Source organism: Aethalodelphis obliquidens, unplaced genomic scaffold, assembly GCF_003676395.1.
Source record: "Aethalodelphis obliquidens isolate GAN/ISIS:26980383/991018 unplaced genomic scaffold, ASM367639v1 scaffold7, whole genome shotgun sequence".
Taxonomy (NCBI): Eukaryota; Metazoa; Chordata; class Mammalia; order Artiodactyla; family Delphinidae; genus Aethalodelphis; species Aethalodelphis obliquidens.
In genome coordinates this window covers 38,557,560-38,582,902 of record NW_020837951.1, presented here as the reverse complement: position 1 = coordinate 38,582,902, position 25,343 = coordinate 38,557,560, and the positions used below count along the sequence as shown (strand labels likewise).

The 25,343-nt window shown below is 43.0% G+C and overlaps 1 long non-coding RNA gene across 1 annotated transcript in view; it reads left to right on the top strand.

Moving 5' to 3' along the window:
- The window catches only part of LOC113620008 (uncharacterized), a 105,280-nt gene extending 98,263 nt beyond the window's left edge, over window positions 1–7,017 (top strand). The window contains exon 4 of the long non-coding RNA XR_003432616.1: window positions 5,731–7,017. This is a non-coding gene — a long non-coding RNA (uncharacterized LOC113620008). The remainder of the gene's footprint in view (window positions 1–5,730) is intronic.
- The last annotated feature ends 18,326 nt before the right edge of the window (window positions 7,018–25,343 follow it).

Below are 25,343 nucleotides of genomic sequence, written 5' to 3'. Positions count from 1 at the left end.
CTGGAAATGGGGAAAGGAAGATTGTGGGGAATGGAAGATGTACTTTCACTGCTGATATTTAGTTGATACATAAACGTGTAGATAATTTGAAATGTATTGTTTATTGTATTGCTTGTATTTTAAAAACTTCTTTTACATTTCTAATTTTTTAAAGGGAAAATTTAGTTTATATTTGATATGTTTTGTAGATGACAAACCATTATTATGTTTCTATTATGTGTTACGCTAATGATTCTTTCTCTCGAGACTCTTCATTAGTAGTGGGTATGTATGTGGAACACTGGCTCCTCGGGCAGTGCCAGAGAGGCAGCGTGTTCTCACTCCAGGATCACTCTGGTTGATTTGCCTGGAAGACCACAGGGCCCGTGACAAAGTAGAGGCGCAAGTGCAGAGCATCTTGCCCTGTGCTTTTGTGGACCTCCCTAGACTACTGAACAGAAATTCCTTCGCGATGAAGGTCAGCCCAGTGCTATTTTGTGTGTGGCAGTTGAGAGACACTGGAACCAAGAACTTCTCTGAATTTCACATGCAAAGAATCACATCTCTTTGCCCTTCCATGTTTGCAAGATCTGTCATTCAGAGAAGGAAGTCAGATCGTCTGAAATAACTTGCTCCACAACTAGCCAGATTGGTTATCCATGCTTTGTACTCTTCCCTGGGATCGTAACAAATTTCAACTGACCAGTAGACCATTCCCAAGCCCATTTCTCTGTTTCTCTCTCCCTCTCTTGAAAGATAGGCCTTTTAAAATGCCTGTTTCCTATTTTACATTACATCCATTTCTGTCCACAAATCTTAAACCAAATAGTAATTCAACTTCAGATTTGTCAATATGACTACACGAAGCTTTTTTTAAAAAAACCCTCTTCCATTCCTGTCCTTTAGAAGAACATCCCTGTGTTAGAGTAGAGAGGTGCAACAGAAAGGGGGTTGTACCGGGAATCAGAAAATTTGTGTTTGAGGCCTGCCTTCCAGGACATTTTGCAAGTCACATAACCTCTCCTAGGCCTCCCTTTGTGTCAGTTGTAAAATGGAGAGATTGGGGAAAACAGGGAGAAACTGGGTTGGGGGGAGGCAGGGAGAGGAATATAGGCAACTAAGGTAAAGGGCTTTGGAAGGTATAAAGCAACAGGCCAGCACGAGACTTGTATACAAGCCCATTGCTCTCCTTCTCACACACACACACACAGAGCTGCCTGCATGCTTTGGATTTCTATTCTCTTTCACTTATGTTCCCTTTAAAGTAGGCATTTGAATCCCTCCTAACACATTCAGCTCGGTTTTTTTTGTCGCATGTACCCATTGATCTCACCAGCACCTGAGGCCTTGGATTTCTTTCTACCTTTCGGGCAGCACCTGTTTTCTCCCAGAGGTGTATTTAGCTTGGTGTCGAAAGCACAGTGTGTTCCCTTTTTGTTAACTTAACCTTTGTGTTGTTTTTAAAAAATCAGATTTGAAAGAACAGGGACCCTAGAAAGCCTGTGATATGTAAATATTTAGCCAGGTAGATAGGGATAGTAAGCATTTTCTCTCTTAACACAAAACATGATTTTATTTGCTAAAGCTGTAATCTTGTTTGATAATCCATCAGTTTATTATCAGCTATGTGGTGAGACATAATGCCACAGGGAGATAATCAAGCACCTTCACCTGCTACTACAGGGTTGATTACAGTGACTGGAGGAGGGGGGCATCATCTGGAGGGGATTATGTTAAACATAGGCTTTCTATTTACAGTTGATTTCCTCAAGCGCTTTAACCATTCTGCTCCCTGCCTAGGTAAGTAGGTCATCTGAAAACTGCCAAAGAAAAGGAGTCTTTGCAGCTGTAGCACAACAGAACTTGTGCCGTTATCAGGTCCCATTTGTCCTTGTTTCATGCTCAGTGCATTTCTGAATCAAAGAAAAAAGAGATGAAGATGCCCCATTGAAGACAGTATTTAAAAAACAAACAAACCAAAACCAGAAAAGTCCAGTTTGAAAATAGAACAGGAAATTCTTCCATCCCACAGGTGACATCAGAATCCCAACTCGGAATATTAAGTTCAGTAAACTAGATTACTAACCTGAAATTTTTTTTTTAAGAAGATGTTGGGGGTAGGAGTTTTAATTTTTTATTAATTAATTAATTTATTTTGCTGTGTTGGGTCTTCGTTTCTGTGCGAGGGCTTTCTCTAGTTGTGGCAAGCGGGGGCCACTCTTCATCGCGGTGTGTGGGCCTCTTACTATCGCGGCCTCTCTTGTTGCGGAGCGCAGGCTCAGTAGTTGTGGCTCACGGGCCTAGTTGCTCTGTGGCATGTGGGATCCTCCCAGACCAGGGCTCGAACCTGTGTCCCCTGCATTAGCAGGCAGACTCTCAACCACTGCGCCACCAGGGAAGCCCACTAACCTGAAATTTTAATATAACATTGATCTGTAGGCCTCTCAAGGATGTAATCTGCGGTTTCCGAACCGCAGGCAACACCCCTGTAGGGTATCCTCAGAGACCCTCCTGACCAGGTCAGGTGGAATTTACAACGCCAGGGGGGCCGAGAGATTACAGGGGAAATGGTTCTCCTAGAGTTCTGGAAAAAGGCAGTGCGACCTCTGACCCCTGGTGGGAGGCAGAGAAGTATTCCTTTGCAACGCTCATCTTTGACTACCCCATTCTTCTCCGCCTCGAATGTATCTCTTCAGGATTATCCACCATGCAGAATGTCTCTACCTGAAAATTCTCAAGTTGAAGGCCTGTGAGGTAACTTGATTGATTTCTGGCTACTGATAATAGAGGCTGTGTGGCTCTACAGGCCTCTGCAATTAGAATGTATTCTCGTATGTTATCTCACTGGAGCCTTTCCTGAGACAAGCAGATGAGGAAACTGAGTTTCAAAGAATTGAAGTATATTGCCCAAGTTTACACAGTGGGTGATTTCTTCCCTTCTTTTGTTCCTTTCCTGCCTTCTTCCTTTTCTCCTTTTCTTTCTCCTTGAAAGACATTCTCTTAAGAATGTCAACTCTGGAGCCAGGTACATGGTTTTAAATCCCTGGCTCTGCATGACCTTGGGCAAGTTACTTATTTTGGTATGCCTTGGTCCTCACCAGTAAAATGAGGATAAACAGTAATGTTTACCTCATATGGTTATTGGGAGGATAAAGCTGGTTGATACAAGTGTAACATTTAGAATAGAGTCTGGCACATAGTTAACATTCGATAAGGTTTAGTTATTTTTGCTGTTGCTGTTGTTGCTTCCTTCCACACCCCCCTTTGTCCTTTCATCAAACATTAATTGAATGTCTGCTCTCTGATGGGCATTGTGCTAGGCTGGGGAAATGAGTAAGAGGGCGTCCCTTTTCCACAAGACTGGCTGGTACTAGGAGACAGGTCATCAGATAAGTGTGGGGGATGGCCACATAATAGAGGTATGTCACGAGCTTCATGTAATCACAGATGAGCTATTTATTAGGTGCCCATGGTTAGCTGGGAGGGCCTCATGGAGGAGGAGACCTGGCATTTGAGTTGAGCATTGGAGATGAAGAGGTGTCCACAAGGCCAGTAGTCAAGGGATGCGTGTTCCAGGTAGAGGGGCCGGTGTTCGGGACTCCGGGGCTGTATGAAAGACCACGACACGGCTTTGAATGAGAAGCTATATTAGTTAGCTAGGGCTGCCGTAACCAAATACACAGGTGGGGTGGCTTAAAAACATAGAAATTAATGTTCTCGCAGTTCTGGAGGCTGGAAGTGCAGGAGTCAGCAGGTTTGGTTTCCTCTGAGGCATCTCTCCTTGCCTTGACAGCCGCCATCTTGCTTTGTCCGCACATGGTCTTTTCTCTGTATCCTAATCTCTTCTTCTTCTAAGGACACTAGTCATGTTGGATTAGGGACCACTCATATGACCTCATTTACTTTAATTACCTCTTTCAAGGCCCTCTCTCCAAGTATAGTCACATTCTCAGGTACTGGGGGTTAGGGCTTTCCACATAGGAATTTTTAGGGGGACGCAATTCAGCCCATAACGGAAGTCATCTGTTAAGCATGACTGGAGTCAGGTGCATGCGGATGAGTGTGAGGAAATGAAGCCAGAATGCCACACAGCGCCTAAATCTTGAAAGGCTGGGCGTCTCATCAGGCTAAGGAGGATGTCAGGGGTGTAAATATGGACATTCCCGCCACATTTCGGTGTCCCTGGCCCCTTCCGGCTGTGGTGTGAAGGGCAGACTTACTGGAAGGAGCCACACTGTGATATGTCAGAGGAGACACTAGTTTGAATTCCAGTTCTCTTCTACCACAACCCCAAGGCTTGTGTGGCAGGTACAAGGTGGCAGTGATTCCCCAGCTTCAAGAGGGTCCCTGAGAACGAGGATGCTGTGGGTGTAGGGGGACAGGTGGGTGCAGAAGATGGAAGCAGCTCTAGCTCCAAGTCTGCTGTGGGAGCACCCCGTTTTGCTGTATCAGCATCAGTGGGGGTTTGCCAGGCTCACACAAGTGAAAAAACACCCAAATAACAGACGAGGCATGCTCTGGTTTTTCCTTTTCACCCAAAAGGCCCCTCAAGTGTTCCTAACATAATCACATATCTTACTACTGTATTTTGTAAATGAGAGAACAGCCTCCCTTTCATCCTACTGCCAGGTAGAAGCACGCAGCAGCTCGTTGCTGGTGACAGTCAGAGAACAAGATAATTGCTCCTCTACATTTTTAGAATCCTGCTCAAACTCACACATTTTGGTGCAGAAAGGGATGCCGTGTTTTGTGTTGTTCCCATTTGGTTTAGAGGCCTGAAACAGAGGCGTCCTGCTCTAGTTTTCCTTGTTTCTGGAGGAGCTGCTTGGGCGTGTCACTACATCTCTGAGACTTGGGCTTCTCTTTTGTAAAATGGGAATAATAATATATAAATGGCTAGGACAGTGCTGAGGATTCAGTGTGAAAATATGTATATATTTGAGCCCTTTGTAGACCTTAAAGCTTTATGCTACTGTTAATTCTCTGGATTAAAAAAAAAGTTTCAAGGTGCTTGTATTTTGTAATTTTGGTGAGTTGGTAGAAAAAAGTAAGCATTTTTTCTTCTAATCCCAGCTCTCTATTTGTATCAGGGCCTTGAGCAAAGCAATGGCAAACCCTGCTTTTACTGCCCTGCTTGGTAAAGTGGGAAGTGGTCTCTCTCCCTCTCCCCTTCTTTCTCTCCCTCCTTCTCTCCTTCAGTTCTTCCTCTCTCAGATGTAAAGATTAATTGGATGGGGTCTGTGCTGTCTGCCAGGAAGATAGAAAGTGTGAAGCATCATCTGGATGGGATTGGGAAGCACTAGATTCTCCTTCCTGTGCTTTTGACAAACAGAGTGACAGCCCATCGCTGTGTTTAAACAAGTTAATATGTATGTTCCTTGACATAAGGAAGCGCTCTAATCATGAAATACAGCTTGCATGTCATTTGGTTTTGAGATTTTATTGAGCACTACTGATCTTGACATATTTTGGTTGGCATCACATTCTTGGTGTAGTGGGTTAGCACTGAATAGTTTGCAGACTCTGTGAAACAAAATCCTCATGTAATGGTTTAGTTTGGCTACATTTCAAAAATACACAAAAACATAATGCAATTCTATTTTATAGGGATTTTTTTTTTCAACTTGTGGCTTTGGTTTTGTTTTGTTTTGTTTTTTCCTTTTTCCTCAGTGCCTTTTTTTTTTCTTTCTCCCTCTGTCTCTCTGTCTTTCTCTGTGTGTCTGTGTCTCTCTTTTCATATTCCAACTGCAGCAACCTACAAAGAAAGCTCCAAAGAAAGACGAGCTTGTGAACTGACTGAACTGCAAGCAGAAGAATCCTGTTTGTAGTCCTCGATGTCAAGAATGTGTTTACACCGTGGCCTAATGCTCTGAACCTTTGTGTGTGAGTTCAGGGATTCAGGACATATGAAGGCCACCACGTAGTGGCGTGTGACAGGTCTGAAGCTCCCCAGTAGAAGCACTTGGGCTAAACGTGCCATAAGACTTCAGTCAACACCAGCCCCCAAAGTCACTGAACTCCGTGACATCATGCCCAGGCAGGAAGAGTCAATAGGCCTCTGGCACGTCCTCCGGTTCCTAACCCATGGACAATATTTAGAAAGCAGCGCTGGGCTCAGGCAGCCCTCTCAATTACTTTGGCGGGAACCTTCCAGAGTACATTTTGCTACCTCTTTGTGATGTAAACAGGGGGGCTCACAGTTGCCAGGGGATGTTCTTTCTGTTTTAATTATGCAAGGCATAATTATAGTTCCAGGGTCTGGAAGCAGCAGAGAGTTCTTTGGAGAACTTCACAGGGATTTTTCTGTTATGACATAGTTTTATCTGGAAAAAAAAAAGTAAGGCAAAAGTCATTTCCAAAGAGGAAAAAATAACACTATTCATGCTAGTGTTCCATTCCATATTGAGTAGATCACGAAATTGGAGTAGACATTTTTTGGGAACGGGGGTGTCTGAAAGTGTTGAACTCATATAATGGTGGGAAAATCTGGATAAATACTGATGAATGGATGTGGATGGAGAAGGATATAAAAATAAATGTTTTTATTTAGGAAAGCAATAATGAAGCATCCAGCCGTATCTGAGTGAATTTGTTAGTACCCTGCGCCCTGGGGATACGGAAAAAGATTTCACCATAGTAATAGTAATCTGGCCTGAACCTGAGTCATAAAATTCCTCCTGCCCCCAGATGTTCAGTTAGAGGGCACTTTGTTACTCTGCTGATGTAGCGAGAAATCGCAGAACTGCCAGGGTAATGGAGAGAACAGTGACAGGTGGAGCGCTAAGGCTGTTTCTCTGTTATGAAACATGTTTTTATGGGTAATTCTGATGTACGGTAGGTATTAAATAGAGCACCTGAGAGATGTTTTATTTCAGATTAATGCTAGAGTGATATTTTCCCCATGGCACTAATAATCCGGCAGCTTTCACAAGCCCGTTTTGCCTCGCAGTTCCTCACAAGCTCTGTCTGTTGTGGCATAAGGGTGAGCGCTTGAATCAAAATTTCTGCCTTACAGGGCTTCCCTGGTGGCGCAGTGGTTGGGAGTCCGCCTGCCGATGCAGGGGACGCGGGTGCGTGCCGCAGGGTGGCGGGGCCCGTGGGCCATGGCCGCTGGGCCTGCGCGTCCGGAGCCTGTGCTCCGCGGCGGGAGGGGCCACAGCAGTGAGAGGCCCGTGTACCGCAAAAAAAAAATTCTGCCTTACAAAAGGAGAGAATCACCTTTACTATCTGTGCTTGTGATATGATGCTTTTTTTTTTTTGGAGGGGAATAAGATATTACTCAGTTCTACCGCTGCAATTTAGAGATAGGGATATACATACGGACAGCCCTGAGTGGAAAAGAAAAAAAAGCATTTCAAGAATGGCGTTTTGTAATTAAGTGATCATTTAAGACGCTCCTTTATGCGTGTATGCTGGTTTGAAAGCCAGGGGACATACCATTTCAGCCTAACATCTCGGCTGTCGGCACCACGCAGGACGCACAATCCTTGTTTAAATGTGTGCTTCTTGCATACTTCAAGGGCTGTCACAGGAACAATAACAAGAGGCCTGTTGTTGAAACCACATCGTTTCCATCACAGCAGAAAAAAAAAAATAAGGTCACTGTGAGCTTGGAGCACTGTTAGGTTTGAGCCTGCCCAAATAATTTCATTCATGTTAAAATTTAAGGAGATGAGAAACATATTGCTTGAGAAGACAGAAGTTATTTTACATCTGTCCCCTTCCCCCACTGCAGTACTGGAGCGCCTGCCTGTTTCCCACCCGCTTTTAGCCGGAGGGCCAGTCCTCTCTGCCACTCCCACTCCACTCTACTGGTTGGCTCTTTTTTTTTTTTTCCCAATTTGTTAAGATGCTAAAATCTGCTTTGTGTGATTTATGAAGGAACTTGAAGCGATTAGTTTCATAGTGCATGAAAATTCCTCAGGTTCGGGCGGGGGTGGGGGGGATGGCCAATCTGCTACACTGTTTGCTGTGGACTGGATGGGACTTGAGCAGCTCGGAGCCATAAGGAGATTGTGTTGAGTTATTAAACACTTGTGGTAAAGCTGCTTATTGTTAATTCCCCGATGTCCTGCTGAAGCGATAGGATAAAATCAGATCGGATTAGATCAAAGAGCCTGGGAGCCAGTCTTTGGAGCAGATTCATTTAATCAATAAAGAGACCTCCTGAGCGAGGGGGAGAGAGTAGGGGCAGTCCTGGTTGCTTAGAAGATTAAGATGGGGGGTAGGGGCAGCGGTGGGAAAGAAACAACATTTATTTCGCTCTTCTTTTCGAAGTGTAATGCTCCTCTCAAACATTTTAGCCACACTCACCGAAAGGTCTAAACATTTCTTTAAGATTTCCTTACTCCCAATACTCCATTCCTCCTAAAATGTCCTATAAACCGGGAGGTTATTTAAAACAACAATAACGACACAACTTGTGTTCCGTAAAAGTTATTTCCACAAAAGCAATTTAGGCTTAAGTGATTCCCCAAGAAACATTAATCCCTTATGAGTTAATCTGCAAAATTTCCTATTGTCCCTTTGTGAGGAGAAATAATAGAGAAACACCAAAAGGCCAAAGTCTGTCCCCACCCCCCTCTTTGTATTCTCTCCAGTGCCCACCTCCCAACCCCCGCCAATAATTATAAAGCTTTGTGTATTAAGAGGTATGATGCCCTGTCCTTCATCCATGATTAACACTTAAACCGATGCATATTCATTCATCTCTTAGCCCTACCAAACCCGCTAAAATGAGGACTTGCCAAGAAGGAAGTGACACCTATTAGAAAGTTAACCACAGAAAATGAGAGAAAAAAATGAAGGATGGAGCAAATTAAGGATGCAAGTCCCTCAATGGTTATTGGTCTTAATGGTGTTATAAAAATGATGTCGGCTTTTACCAGGAATAATTTATATTCCGAATTGAGTAAGGATATGTATCTATAAATCCATTCTATAAAACTTAATTTTCCATCTAGATATGCTGATTACTTCAGGCCCAGCATACCTTTACCAGTTGTTAATTACCGCGGGATGGTTTAACACTATTTTCCAAATCAGCATGCATGCATAAAATGACTGCAATCCAATTTGACACATTATTAGTGATGATTATTGTCATAGATAAATTAGATTGAACAGAAAATAACCTTCATCCTTAGCATGTTTTAGCTCTCAGAATTAATGTGATTTGGTGAACACATATAAATAAAGATCTGATGAGTCCCTGCTGACTACAGGGCCTGCTGGTGCTGAAGTGTATCAATTTCATGCAGATGATGAATTCCTTAAGCATTCAATGATAATCATGCTTGATTTGACAAGACTTTCTCATGCTATTTTAGGGCCTTAATTTTCTGTGAAGTTCTGTCAAGTGCTCATCAAGCACCCACTTATCTCCGTATCTTAACCTGGCAGCCAATCACAAGGTTGCCTAACAGTACAGCTACTGAGTGCCAGCCCATTAATATTCGAGTCACGTGACTGTCCAAGGAGAGAAACCAATCAATGGCTGATTAACATTCAGGTCACATGACTCCTGAGGAGCGTAAATGAGTTACACAGTAAGACATCAAACAAATTTTCATCTTGAAAGAGTGATTGCTTTTTCTGCTGCTGTGATGTTTGTCAAATTCGCTCTAGCCTTGTCCAATTAAGCTCCATGAGCTGAATTAATAATGAAGAGATGTAAGCACCGCGCCAGCGTGAGAGCTGTGAGTGGTGCCATGGAATAAGAACTGCTAAAAAAAAAAAAACAAAAAAACATTTCTTAGAATGATTGAAAATCACATCTGGATAACTGGAATTATTGCTTTTGCAATCTTGATGCTGTTTCGTACTCTCCAGTGCAAAGTGTGAACTGGAGTATGCTGGGATATGGTACTTGTTTTGCGTTATACTTCAAAGATGAATGTGGTTTTGGGTTTAGAATGATTTTAAAGGCATTACGCAAATACATGTTAATTGGATTATTGTTTGTGACCCTAGTAATGAATTTCATTTGCACACTCAATTATGTTCTGGGGCCTTCTAGAGATAGGATCTCTCAAGATTTTTAAACTATCTGTAGGAGGGAAGGAGATTATTCTGAATTCTCGTGTCCTGGGTGGAAGAAAGGACTAAACCAAGTACTTTAGAGAGAACTTGTGTGGATATGTGTGTGTGCAGTTTATTTTATTAACATTCACAGGTCAGAAAATTAAATTCACTGAAGTGTTTCAAAATGCACAGGTGAATCTCATGAGAATTTCAGAAAAAGGCAGGTGCTCTCTTACTGATGATAGCCAGTGACAGCTTTCTTGTAGTTTCAAAGTTCTATTCAATCACAAAGTCAATTGCATTTCAGCACAGATGCACTACTAAATTCAGGTGACATGTTTAGAATAGAGACCCTAAGACTAATGAAGCTTTCATTCTTTCCCTGAAGGAAGTGAGACTTGACTAATGGTCTATTGGAATTATCAAAGAGTGTCAAAACCCACTTAATAAGTTCCAGCATGAAATTAGCCAAATTCCCAAAGGCCTTTCTAAAACAATATAGTCAAATAAAAGGTGCTGGGCATGCTGGAAAGAATGTTAAAACCAGTTACTTGGAAGTGATGAGAAATAAATCTAACTGTAGGCAGGAGGCAATGTTTATGTGTACAGTTAATAACCTTCTTAATGGGACTTCTTGGCTTGGTGATTCCCATACAGGGAGGAAAGTGAGATGTGGAACACAGGGTAGGCGAAGGGCCGTAAGTCAATTCCCAGCACTGTTAGTCAAGGGTGGAAATTGCAAAGAGAGAAGCAATGAATTTAAAAGCCCCAGCAAGCAGAGAGAGTGGAAGGAGAGATGAGCTGTTCTAGGGGAGGAGGTGGATATGGAGTGATTGAGTCTAAGTTGGACCATCCTCCTAATGGAAGGAAAATCTACTTAGTCCTAAGGACAAGGAGCTCCACCAATTCCCAGAGAGTGATTCCTTTCTGACAGTTCCTTACTAATGACTTAGAAAAGAACATTATTGTTCATAATTCCTCAGGGCGTGTGAGGCCGGAAAGGGGACATATTATAGAAATGTTCTGTTTTTTTAAAAACAAGCGTAGAGATCCCAACCACAAGGCTCAAATTGAATTTCAGATACCTGTGAAAACACAGCTCTGAGTTTGTATGAAAAGATCTGCGGTACCCAAGGTAACCTGTTTAACTGATATACATTTCCTGAATATTTTCCCCATGACTTGCTCTGCAGCAAACTGGCAGCCTGGAGCTCTGCTTACATTCAACCCACATGCGGTGGAGCCGCTTCCTACGAGTGCCCCCACTTCCTGATGCTTGAGAGCCATGGAATGGAAGGTGGCTCAGCGGCTGTAGAAGGCCCTGAATAAAAGCGTATTCCACTTTCTGCATAACTTTACATAATTAATAGTTGTCCATGCAAACTATTGTTTGCCTTAATTGTTGTTTCAACAGCTGTTTTCATGAAATTGTGAAGCCCGCTGTGTCTAATCCTTTGAGCCCACTATTGATAACAAGAACAGCTCTGAACTTGCTCTGGAGGAAGAGTTTGTTCCCTGCCAAGCTGGAAAACCGTCCTGAAGTTACTTGAAAAATAAGGCCCACAGTGGGACTGGTTGTGTAGCTAATCCATTAGGCTTTTCAAAAGAGCCGTGCTCTGTACCCTTATGGCTAAATTGACCCAACAACCAATCAATGCCTTTATTTGCTGCGTGGCTGCCCCTGAAGGGTCTTAGAGCTGGTCCAACTCGTAATCAAAGCCTCCATCAGTACCGGGGCCCTGATGACATAAATGGCCAAACTTTCAACGTGGCTGGCCCCAGTCCAGTCACACCATGTTGGAGATACAAAGAGGCTGTGTTGCACGGTGGAATTCATTTTCTTGTTTACTTCCTCCAGAAACAAGAGCATCATCAGCACGCTCAGTGCATCGGATCAGACCGCCGAGTTGTTGACAGAAGCTTGGCGAGGCTTGCCAGCTTTCCACACGAAATGCTGGCTTTCTTCTCACACACCCCCTACCGTTTGTGTCTCTGCCAATTGTAGCACATCAGAGCGGCCATTGAGATAATGACCGTGAAGTCTCATGATACACTTTGATGAAGTGTAACACTTTTTTAAAGGATTTTTGTCTGTGCCAAAATGATCGAGGCAGCTGACTAAAAATCGCCCCATCAAAATCAAGGCTGATTGATGAACAGCAGGCGGAGGCATGAGCCTCCCCAGAGAAGATGGGGGGGATTTTGCAGCCAAAGTGTCTTTCTTTCCTTGTCTATGTGCAGCACAGATTCTTTTTTTTTTAAAGTCATCTTTGTTTCAGATGAATTCATGTCAGTGGCTGATGCTTCAGCCTTCAACATTTTTTAATTCTTTTTTTCTATCAACTCCCGGAAGATACAAGGAGTGATTCCTTTCTGACAGTTCCTGACTAATGACTTAGAAAAGAACGTTGTTGTTAATAACTTGGTATTGGTTGGGAAAAACACATTGGGTATTTCAGGGCAACATAGAAGTTTTCAGTCAGAGGCTGACTCTGGTGTAACGTTCAGGTAAATTCGGATTTCTCTAGATTACCTGAAATTGAGAGTATGATACACAGATGTGGTTCTGAGCCAGTAAAAACCCAAATCAAACCAGTATTAAAAAACAAAATTCAAACAAGAAAATTTTAAAAATCTAATTGGCTTTATTCAAGAATCCATGAATCAGGCAGCATCCAATCTAGCAGATAGAAAGGAGCTCCGAGGAGCTGAACATAGTGAAGGACTTTTGTAGGCAGACGGGAGCAGGAACAAGGACGTTACATGAGCAAAAAGTGGACGGGCTGTGGCCAGGCCACTTTCCTTTAGTGGATGGCAGGCGTTTGTCAGGCAGGTGACCTCACTAGTGCTGACTAGGTGATTCCTGATTGACTGGTTTAAGGTTCCATCTCTGGGAGGGGTCAAAACTGTAATTAAGTCTTGGTTTGGTGATGTGGGGTTAGCATAAGCCACTCCATTTTGGGCCTGCTGTCTTGTTTTTAACACCATTAACAACGTATATGAAGACTGTGAGCTTCTTTGGGAGAAAAAGCATGTGTTTAATTTACTGCCCAGTCCATCATGACTGCCGTTTATTGAATACCTGCTGTCATCCAGGGCTAGTATCAGGTGACTAAGGTATACACAGATAGTGAGACGTTTCACATGGAGGCCGTGATCTTCACAACTCCATTTCACCACCACCATTTTAGGTAAGGAAACCAAGGTCCAAATGGGGAACCTGAGGCCTGGAGATGTTAAATAACTTAGCCAAGCCCAAAGACTTGGGAAGTGGGGAAGACCTGTGTGCTTGCTCACGAGATGTGTTCTTTCTGCCTCTGCAGTTGACTGCTTCCATTGTATACCTGACAGAGGTCATTAAACGGTGCTCAGTGGGAGAAGGGGAAGCAATTAGTGGTTGAATTGGTAAAGGCAATGAATAAAATGGATTTACGGTTTGCCATTCTCACCTCTCAGCTTTGCAAGAAGACATGAGCTACATAGCATCCTCTGATGCCAGTTAACCAACTTATGCTCAGAAACCAGGTTTGAGTGTGAGTGAAGCTGCAGTGAGGTTTTGGCTAACCTCTGTCTGTTTGTAGATTACCTTCTCATTCAAGGTTACAGCACAGGATAGGTCCTATCCTTGGGAGGAAGTGTGGTTGGTGAGCTCTAGGACTTCTCAGAATGTCACAATTCAAGAGACACCTGTGCTGAAGCAAGTGCAAAAATCACAAGTGCAAAGAGGGTTACACTTTGGTTACCTTTAGCATCTTTGTTTCTGCTTCTGGAGCAAGAATGTATGTCAGAGTGGAGTGGAGGGCCATAAACTGGGGGAAGAGTGAGAGTAAAGGAAGTCAGGGGTAGGGGAATAATGATAAAAAAACACTTGATTTGGGCTTCCCTGGTGGCGCAGTGGTTGAGAGTCCGCCTGCCCATGCAGGGGACACGGGTTCGTGCCCCAGTCCGGGAAGATCCCACATGCCGCGGAGCGGCTAGGCCTGTGAGTCATGGCCGCTGAGCCTGCGTGTCCGGAGCCTGTGCTCCGCAACGGGAGAGGCCACAACAGTGAGAGGCCTGCGTACTGCAAAAAAACAAAACAAAACAAAAAAACCACTTGTTTGAATGTGCAAATGAGATTCCCTTGGGCTTCTTTTAAATGTCTTCATACTGTTTCTCTAAGTACAGTCAAATAAAAGATGACAAAAACTCAGACGACAGAACAAAGGCACCGAGCTGATTGTGTGCACATTGCAAGCAGTAAACTGCAGGGTTTCATTACCCTCTTTCCAAAGAAAGCATATTTCAAGAGTTGAGATAGATTCACCCCAGTTTGCACTAGATTTTACTAATTATTTAGACGTTAAAAAGAAACCGCACCCCAAATCCAAGTGTTGCAGAGAGTTTTGGCAACTAAATTTGTACACCTGGGCCCTGTGAAAGAAAAAGAACAACAGAGGCTAAGAGAGGGCAGAAATGGGGGAAGGCCTCTCACTTCACAGAAGCCAGGCAGGAGTTACATATATCCATTTGCACAAGGAATAATGGACCCAGAGGTTCAGAGAGTTCTTTCAGCCTTCCTTCTACCAAAGTATGGGCATATTCATTTTATAGAGGGTGAGTATTCTACTGGGAGTGTGGATCACAAACTCATTAGTTCATTTCACAGAGAAAGCATTCAGACTCCAAAGGAAGAGGGCTCTAGTCTATTTCTTTCAGAAGCCCTTGAGTGAGAGAGCCACAAAAATCCACCTGATTTTAAAGAAAACTGTCACTATCTGTTTGAGGCCATCCCTTAACGTCACTTTCCTCATTTGTAATATGATGGCTTTATATTCTCTGAAGCCCTCCCAGCTCTAAAAGTGGATAGTTTTGGGATTCATTAAGTACCGACTAATACCTTTCATTTCCACTGATTCTAAGAGGATCTTGAAACTGATTGAATCAAACAAAATTGACAAATAAAAAGATCTATTTGTTACTTTTGAAAAAAGCTCCATTTCCCAGCCTTTACTCAAGCCAGAGTTTCTCAAAGTGTGGTCTCTGGACCTAGGGTATCAGCATCACCTGAAATGCAAATGATCAAGCCCCTCCTCCACCACTTACTGAATTAGAAACTCTGAAAGTGGGTCTCATCCATCTGCATTTTAACAAGCCCTCCAGGTGACTCTGATGCTTGCTCAGTTCCCAGGCCACTTGCTCTAGCTGTCCCAGCTGCCTGAAATGACGTTTTTTGAGGTTTGAGACCTAGCTCAAATTTTGCTTTCTTCAAGACGCCTTTCCAGCATCCCCCAGATGAAATTAAATTCTCCTTCTCCTACTGCCTTGGAGCATTTCCATTCCACCTTTGTCAAACTTCTTTGCGTCTGCTGTAACTGTATGTGTGTTTGTCCATGATGTAGAGCCTGGCAGGGTGTGGTAGGCAGCCTCAAAAACGGCCCCCAGTGATCACCATTTGTTTCCCTCCTCTTGAGTGTGAGTTGGTCTAATAAGACTTACTTCTGGGCTTCCCTGGTGGCGCAGTGGTTGAGAGTCCGCCTGCCGATGCAGGGGACGCAGGTTTGTGCCCCGGTCCGGGAGGATCCCACATGCCGCGGAGCGGCTGGTCCCGTGAGCCATGGCCGCTGAGCCTGCGTATCCGGAGCCTGTGCTCCGCAACGGGAGAGGCCACAACAGTGAAAGGCCCGCGTACCGCAAAAAAAAAAAAAAAAAAAAAAAAAGACTTACTTCTGTAGCAGAAGCAATGGGATATCAATTCCAAGATAAAGTTATAAAATGGCTGGCATCCATCTTGGTCATATTCTCTTGCTTATCTTGCCTCCCTCCTTCTCCTTCTCTCACTCCTGTCACTCCTTCTCTCCCTTCTCTTCCTCCCTCATCACTCCTCCCGCCCAGCCTGACCTCCATGTAAATGTTAGGGAACTGTGGACTGAAACCGCCGGCTCTGGCCAGGCATGAAAATAATCACGTGCATAAACTGTCTCACAACACGAGGTCCCAATAAGGCACACGAAACTGACAAGCTGCCGCGAAAACCAGCCGGAAGAATTCGGGAGGAGCCAAAAGGTGGGAGGAGTCGCCACGCCAGCCCATAATGTCCTGCCAACCTCCCAGGAACCTTTACGCTGGAATCCATCTTGACTGGGGCATGCGCGGGCCACCCGGAAGGGCCCTGGTTTGGACCATATATGGGCACGAGCAAGATGATTGGCCAGAGACATCCTGGAAACCAGCCACATCTCCGTAGAACCTGAGGCGGTGAAGCGGGAGGCAGAGCAGTTCTCCTGGGTTCTGTTACTCTGCTGCTATCCACTCCAGCGCCCCTTTCCAGTAAAGTCTTTTGTTTTGTCAGTACATGTGTGTCCTCGGACAGTTCACTTACGAGTGTTAGACAAGAGCCCACTCTCGGGCCCTGGAAGGGGTCCCCTCCAGTAAAGTAAACAAGCTCAGGCTATCCTGGGCTGTCCAGGCCGGGAGGCCCTGGAGGATGAGAGACCACATGGAGAAGCGCGGAGCCAGCCCTGTGGAAAGGCATCTGTGAGTGAGCTTGTAAGTGGATCCTCCACTGAGCTGAACTTAGACGTGACTGCAGCTCCTGCAGACACCTTGATTTGCAGTCTTGTGAGTGACCTTGAGCTAGAACCACCCAGGTAAGCCTCTTCTCCATTCCTGAGCCACAGAAACTATGCGGTAACAAGTGGCTAAGTTTTGGAGTAATGTGTTGTGCAGCAATAGATAACTAAAACGCAGGACTGGCATGTTTTTGTATTCCCCGAAGCACATAATGGGATGCCTTGCTTATAATAGGAGTTTGTTATATGACAGTTGGAACCGGAAGAATGTTGCCTTGAGAAATTTTCAGGAGTAGTTGATTTCTAGGTTTGTAAGGGATGTATTCACTGTGGGTCCCAGGGAAAATATGTCTGAATAAGTTATTGGAAAACAACAAAAAGGGTGGGTGTTAGGGTGGCAGTTAACATGTGATGAGTTTGAGGAAAACACAATTAGGCTTCCAGACAATCTGCGTTTTCCTGCAGTTGTGGTTCTGTAACTGGATGAAATGAGACTTTTTTTTTTTTTTTTTTGCGGTATGTGGGCCTCTCACTGTTGTGGCCTCTCCCGTTGCGGAGCACAGGCTCTGGACGCGCAGGCTCAGTGGCCATGGCTCATGGGCCCAGCTGCTCCGCGGCATGTGGGATCTTCCCGGACTGGGGCACGAATCAGTGTCCCCTGCATCGGCAGACAGACTCTCAACCACTGCGCCACCAGGGAAGCCCAAGACTTTTTTTTTTTTTTTTTTAAATAACCATTTGAAGAGGATTGAGGCGCAACTACTTAAATAAATATCTGTAGTATGATAAAGCCCAGAAGTGCCAAAATGTCAGCCAGAGGCCACTATATGAGAACCAAGTGCAACACTGAAGAGTTTGAGTTTGCATTTAGCTGAGACAAGTATCCAAAGAACTCTGCTTCACATCTATTCTGTCCCCAACTACATACCTTTTTCTCAACATCCTGACATTTATATAATATGTTTTCTTTTTTTATTGAGGTATAGTTGATTTACAGTATTATATAAGTTTCAGGTGTATCAACATAGTGATTCACAACTTTTAAAGGTTATACTTTATTTATAGTTATTATAAAATATTGACTATATTCCCTGTGCGGTATCATATATCCTTGTAGCTTATTTATTTTCTGCATAGTAGTTTGTACCTCTTATTGCCCTGCCTTACCCCCAACCGTGCCCCTCACCCCTGCCCTCTCCCCACTGGTAACCACTAGTGTGTTCTCTGTATCCTGAAATTTATATTTTCTTTTTTTTTTCATTATAGTTTATTATAAGATATTGAATAGAGTTTCCTGTGCAATACAGTGGGACCTTATTGTTTATCTATTTATATATATGGTAGTTTGTATCTGCTAATCCCAAACTCCTAATTTATCCCCCCCCTTCCCCCTTTGGTAACCATAAGTTTGTTTTCTATGTCTGTGAGTCTGTTTCTGTTTTGTAAATAAGTTGATTTGTATCATACTTTAGATTCCCCATATAAGTGATATCATATGATATTTGTCTTTCTCTGTCTGACTTCACTCAGTATAACAATCTCTAGGTCCATACATGTTGCTGCAAATGGCATTATTTCATTCTTTTTTATGGACGAATAGTATTGCATTATATATATGCACATTGACATATTTATTTTCTAATCAGCAACTCCCAACTTTGCCTTGAATGATCTTCTGAAAGGAAGAACAACAGATAATGCTGGGATTTGGGAGTAGCTGGAATTCTGTCTTCCTTCTTTTATGCAAAGTACACCTCTTGCCTGGTTCAGTGTCAGTCTGCTTTCTTTCCCCTTTCTTGTCTGAAGGAGAGCTGAGTATGCCTGAGAGGAAGGAGAGGAGGTTGAAAACAGGCTTGCAGCCCACCTCTCACACAACCAGAAGCTTGTCCACGGAGTGACGGTCTGCTGTTCACTCTACCCTTCAGGACTAGGACCCAAAATGCTCCCTGGGTGCTCCTGAATGCTGCTTCTGGCTCCTTCCACCCACCCACACACACACACACACACACACACACACACAAGAGTGTAATGCACTCCTTTGAGAAGTTTGCTCTTGGAGAGAATGCAGCCAGCTGGAACCAGCAGTAGAACATCCTTCTCTTGGTACTTCAGGACATAATGGAGACTGACCTTCTGGGACACTGACTGCTGACTGGGAGAAGAATGACGACTTTAATTCAAATGAGCTTGTTTGCACTTTCCTGGAGAAAAATCTTGGCTTGGATGGCACCCAGTGTAATGTGGTTTATTTGGTGTAAGTACAAGAATTTTTCTTTTCATTTTCTCATTTCCTGAGCTTAGAGCTTTCTTCTTGAGAATTTTTTCTTTCCACTGTTGTTGTCATGTTTGGCCTCATTTTGAAAAGTAAAAAAAAATTAAGAGAAAGGATCAATTAAGTTTTGTATGTTAGCTTGCCTATTGCTTGTGTTACTCAACTAAGGAAATGCCAACTAAAACTATATAACTCTGTGATTCAAGACACAGCACTTATAAGTGTCAGACAAAATTGTTTATCTTATGATCTGAGCTGGGGGGGCGGGGCCCAAACAAGCTTTTTTGAGTTTGGAGGAATTTTGAAGTTGTTGCTTTACAGAAACTATGATCTTGCTGGAATGATCCTCTGGGCTCAACATGCTGCAATTTCTTCCTTGTTCCTTTCTCCCCATGCCTGCCTCACCCTTCGCAAGAACTTTCCTCTTTGAGGGGCATTGGCTAGAAATGGCAGTCTCCTCTCACCCTCTCCCGGGCTCTCCCCACTGAGAGAGGAAATGTGAGATGATGAGAGTCCCCCATCTGCCAGTCCACGTCACTTGGCTGCGAGAATTAGTTGATGAATTTGCTGCTCACGTGTGGCCAGTTTCTCGTGTGATCTCAGTGGATCCAAGTTCTACCACATCTCTGTGGATGCGAGTTAGGTTAGATAACTATTGCTCTGCAAATCTCACTCTCCCCTAGCAGATTTACCTAAGTCTGCATTAAAAAAAATTTTTTTTTATTGGGGTATAGTTGATTTACAATGTTGTGTTAGTTTCAGGTGTACAGCAAAGTGAATCAGTTATACATATACATATATCCACTCTTTTTTTAGATTCTTTTTCCATAGAGGCCATCACCAAGTAGAGTAGAGTTCCCCGTGCTATACAGTAGGTCCTTATCAGTTATCTATTTTATAGATAGTGGTGTGTATATGTCAATCCCAATCTCCCAGTTTATCCCTGCCCCCCACCTTACCTCCTGGTAATCATAAGTTTGTTTTCTATATCTATAACTCTATTTCTGTCTTGTAGATAAGTTCATTTGTACCCTTTTTTTAGATTCCACATATAAGTGATATCATATGATATTTGTCTTTCTCAGTCTGACTTACTTCACTTAGTATGATAATCTCCAGGTTCCATCCATGTTGCTGCAAATGGCATTATTTCATTCTTTTTTATGGTCGAGTAATATTCCATTGTATATATATATCACATCTTCTTTATCTATTCTTCTGTCAGTGGACATTTAGGTTGCTTCCATGTCCTGGCTATTGTAAATTGTGCTGCAGTGATCATCGGAGTGCATGTATCCTTTCGAATTATGGTTTCTCCAGGTATATGCCCAGGAGTGGGATTCCTGGATCATATGGTAGCTCTATTTTCAGTTTTTTAAGGAACCTCCATTACATTCCCACCAACAGTGTAGGAGGGTTCCCTTTTCACCACACCCTCTCCAGCATTTATTATTTGTAAATTTTTTGATGATGGCCATTCTGACTGGTGTGAGGTGATACCTCATTGTAGTTTTGATTTGCATTTCTCTGATAATTAGTGATGTTGAGCATCTTTTCATGTGCTTCTTGGTCATCTGTATATCTTCTTTGGAGAAATGTCTATTTAGCTCTTCCACCCATTTTTTGATTGGGTTTTTTTTGATATTGAGCTGCATGAGCTGTTTGTATATTTTGGAGGTTAATCCCTTGTTGGTCTAAGTCTACATTTTAAGGGAAGATGTAGAAACCATACTGGACTCCGGTCCAAGTAATTATTTCTAATACATATCTGTTAGATATTAAAAATAAGTTTGATCCCTCTTCCACTCTTGCGTCCATGTGTCAATTGGCTCAGCAATCAAAGTCTGGACTACAACCAACACCCTCTTTGGCCATTCCAGCTCTGAGGGCTCATTCTAGCTCGTCCACCTGCTCATTCTAACCTAACCCCTTCCAACCTTCATTTGTTTGGTCTTGGAAACAAAGAGGCGGGGTCTGCTCTCTCCCGTCCCAAACTTATTTGTGCTGAGGCCACACGATGGTGGTCCACGTTGATGGCACTGAAAGAGCGAGCACGGCCCAACCCTGCTTCCTCTCTCTGTTTATACTTTTGTCCACTTGGAAGGCATTTGCCAGGGAAGAAAAGCCATGCATTCTTGGTCTAATTTATAGGGCAGTGTTAAGCAGATGGCATAAGTGGTTTATTTTTAAGGAGGTTATTACTGGTCACAAAATTTCAAGTCAGCTATTTGCAAGGAACCCTGATGAAGGAGGCCCCTGTTTGTGGCGTCCACCCTCCAGAGCATCTGACAGAGGGCTTACTGTGCTTTTGCACCCAACCACATTTAATCCATTTATAAGACCCCTTTGTGTGAGATGCCATACCAGAGGAAATTAATGTAGGATATTGCAAACAGCTTTTAAGAATGTCTTTTCTATAGAAGAACTGTGTCGTTCTGAGAGCAAAGTGGGCTTTTTTCCCCCCACATTGTTATGACTTGACATCTCCGACGTGGAGTGTTTCCAGCCAGTTATGATAAGAAAAGGCTGGAATTTTTCACTCTTGTGAAAACCACAGCAGAAGAAAGCTATTAGATTATCTATTCTCTTGCTCTCCTCCTGTAAATGTAAGTGCATTTAATTTGGGGTCCAAGTGTGGGGAAGAGAGGTGACAGCGCTTAAAAATTAGGGTATGAAAAATTGAAAGTTCAAGATGACAATGGCTAGTCATGCGGACGACAGAAGATAAACATGTGCCTTACATGAAGGAAGATATTTTCTCATCCAGTAGGAAATTTTAGATTTTTAATTTCTGGGAATGAAAACAAAATTTTTAAATTAAAAACTGACACCAGATGCCAACTTTTGGGGTTTTTTGTTTTGTAAGTAGGGCGTTGTGAAGAAAGTAACTACCAACTTCAATTTCCTCATTCCATAAAATAAGGACAATATGATATAAAGGAAAAGTAAGACATAATCCCATAAAGAACCATTCTTTAATAAAGCAATTTCTATGTAAAATGTCACTATATTGGACGTTGGGGGCTTTGTTTCTTCCTTTTACAACAGACAGTGAACTTACCCTTACTGCTTGGCCCCAGTTCAAGACCTGATGCTGGGAACGCTGCTCTGGGCGTTGGAGTGCATCAGCTGTGAAGTCAGATGACCTGTGGTCAAGTCTATCCCTTGTCACCAGTGGGTGTGTGACTTTGGGCAAGTTATTTCCCCAACTTTCCATTTTTGCACATGCACAATATGGATAAGAGTGATACCTACTCTTCATAAGGCTGTTGGGAGGATTACATGAGGTCAGGGAAAGTGACTGGTGCCTAATGAGTGTGCAGCACTAGGCAGCTGTTATCAAAGGACTGACATAGCCCTGTGGACCATTGTGAGGACAGAATACAGAGTTAAAGCAGAGATTTTAAAAGAGCTGACATTAGAGGAGCATGATTTTTTTTGTTTTTGCTTATTTGCTAAAGTCACCTGAATTTTAGCTTTTATGCCTATAAGCGTACCATTTAGTAAATAAAGAGTAGAAATTTGAAAGAAAAGAAACAATATCTTACGAAGGTAGAGGTGGCTAGTATAGAAAATGGAGTTCATAGAGGCAAAGCTTATTGCTTTTTTTCTTAATTGAAATATAGTTGAGATACCATATTATGTTAGTTTCAGGTGTAGTACATAGTGATTTGACATTTGCACACATTGCAAAATGATCACCAGGATAAGTCTGGTAACCATCTGTCCCAATAAAAGGTCATTACAATATTGTTGACCATATTCCTTATGCTATATTTTACATCCCTGTAACTTATTTATCATATAACTGGAGGTTTATACTTCTTAATCCCCTTCCCCTGCTTCACACAACCACCTCTGGCGACCACTGGTTTGTTCTCTGTATCTGTGAGTACGTTTTTGTATTGTTTTGTTTTGTTTGTTTGCTTTGTTTTTCAGATTCCACATATAAATGAGATCATATGGTATTTGTCTTTCTCTGTCTGACTTATTTCATTTAGCATGGTACCCTCTTGATCCATCTATGTTGTTGCAAATGGCACGATTTCATTCTATTTTTAATGACTAATATTCCATCGTATTTTTATATACCACAGCTTCTTTATCTATTCATCTACTGATGAACACTTAGGTTGCTTCTATATCTTAGCTGTTATAAATAATATTGCAATCAACATAGAGGTGCACATATTTTGGGTGTATGTATTTTTTCAAAGTACTGAGTTTGTTACCTTTGGGTAAATATCCAAAAGTGAAATCTCTGGCTTGTATGGTAGTTTTATTTTTAGCTTTTTTTAGGAGCCTCTATACTGTTTTACATAGTGGATGCACCAATTTACAATCCCACCAAAGTGCGAAGGTTCCTTTTTCTCCACATCCTTGCCAACACTGGTTATCTGTTGTCTTCTTGATGATAGCCATTCTGATAGGTGGTATCTCATTGTGGTTTCGATTTGCATTTCCCTGATGATTAGTGATAGTGAGCATCTTTTCATCTGTCTGTTGGCCATCTGTATGTCTTCTTTGTTTTCCCAGCACCACTTATTGAAGAGACTATCTTTTCTCCATTGTATATTCTTGCCTCCTTTGTTGTAGATTAACTGACCATAGATGTGTGGGTTTATTTCTGGGCTTTCTATCCTGCTCCATTGATCTATATTTCTGTTTTTGTGCCAGTATCACACTGTCTTGATTACTGTATCTTTGTAGTATAGTCTGAAGTCAGGGAGCCTGATTCCTCCAGCTTTGTTTTTCTTCCTCAAGATTGCTTTGGCTATTTGGAGTCTTTTGTGTTTCCATTACAAATTTAAAAATTTTTGTTCTAGTTCTTTGTAAATGGGATTGTTTCCTTAATTTCTATTATTTCTTCAAATACATTCTCTGCCCTTTTTTTCTTTCTCTCTTCTCCTTCTGGGACCCCAGTAATGTAGATGTTTACTTGATGTTGTCCCCAAGTTCTCTTAAACTACCCTCATTTAAAAAAACATTTTTTTTTCTTTTTCCTGTTTAGCTTGGGTGATTGCCACTACTCTGTCTTCCAGATTGCTGATCTGTTCCTCTGTATTATCTAATCTACTGTTGATTTTTTTCTTTCTACAGTATTGCTTATTTTAGTTATTGTATTCTTTGGTTCTGTTTGTTTCTTCTTTATATTTTCTAACTTTGTTGGAGTTCTCACTGTGTTCATCCATTCTTCTACCAAGTTTATTGAACATCTTTATGATCATTATCTTGAACTCATATTGGATAGATTGCTTGTCTCCACCTTGTTCAGTTCTTTTTCTGAGGTCATGTCTCGTTCCTTTGTTTGGGACATATTCCTCTGTCTCCTCATTTTGCCCAATTCTCTTGTTTATTTTTATGTGTTAGGTAGGTCAGTTATGTTTCCTGATCTTGGAGAAGTGGTCTTAACGTAGGAGATGTCCTACGGGGCCCAGCAGCGCACTCCTCTCTGATCAGAAGAGCTATATGCACTAAGGGTGCCCCCTATATGGGCTGTGTGTGCTCTTCTGTTGCAGGCTGACTACTGTGGGTGCTCTGGTAGGTGGAGCTGGCTCCTGACCTGATTGGCTATAAGGCCCTGCCTCGTGAAGTTGCTACAGGCCTGCCGTGGGATGGAGTAGGCTTCCTGCATGGTTGGCTGTGTAGCCTGGATGTGCTTCTGCTGGCCTGCTGGGTTCCCACGTAGCTGGCTGCATGGCCTGGAGGCACATGGCTGCTGCAGACCAACGGGTGGGCAGGGTAAGCCCCTGGTGCCAATAGGCTAGAGGGAGCATTCCAAAATGGCACTTGCCAGCACCAGTATCATCATGGTAGAACAAGCTCCCAAAAATGTCTGTTGCCAGTGTCACTGTCCCCAGAGGGAGTCCCAGTTGCCTCCTGCTTCTCTGGGAGGCTCTTCAAGATCAGTAAGTGGGTCTGACCCAGGCTCCTTCCCAACTACTGTCTCTCTTCTGGGTCGCAGAGCAGGTGAGATACTATGCACATCCTTTAAGAGTGGAGTCTCTGTTTCCTATGGCCTTCTGGTCTCCTAAACATAAGCCCCGCTGATTTTCAAAGCAAGATGTTCTGGGGGCTCATCTTCCCAACGTAGGACTCTGATGTGGCGATCAGACCCCACGCTCCTTGCGAAGAACCTCTGCAGTTGTGACATTCCTTCCGTTTGTGGGCCGCTGACCCCAGGGGTGTGGTTCAGACTATACTGTATCTCCACCCCTTACACTCATCTCATGTAGCTCTTCCTTTATATCTTTAGCTGTGGAAATCTTTTCTGCTAGTCTTCAGGTTGTTCTCAAAGACTGTTGCTCTGTAAATAACTGTAATTTTGGTGTGCCCATGAGAGGAGCTGAGTCCAGGGTCTTCTTACTCTGCCATGTTGGGGAAGCTCCAAAGCCTATTGCTTCTTAAGCAGAGAGACAGAAGATCTTGGTAACAAACACAATCTGGTTTCTGAGAGCTGTTGTTCTCTGTGGTCAGTTAGAGATAGCTCAGTGTCCCCTTCAACCCTTAGATGCAGG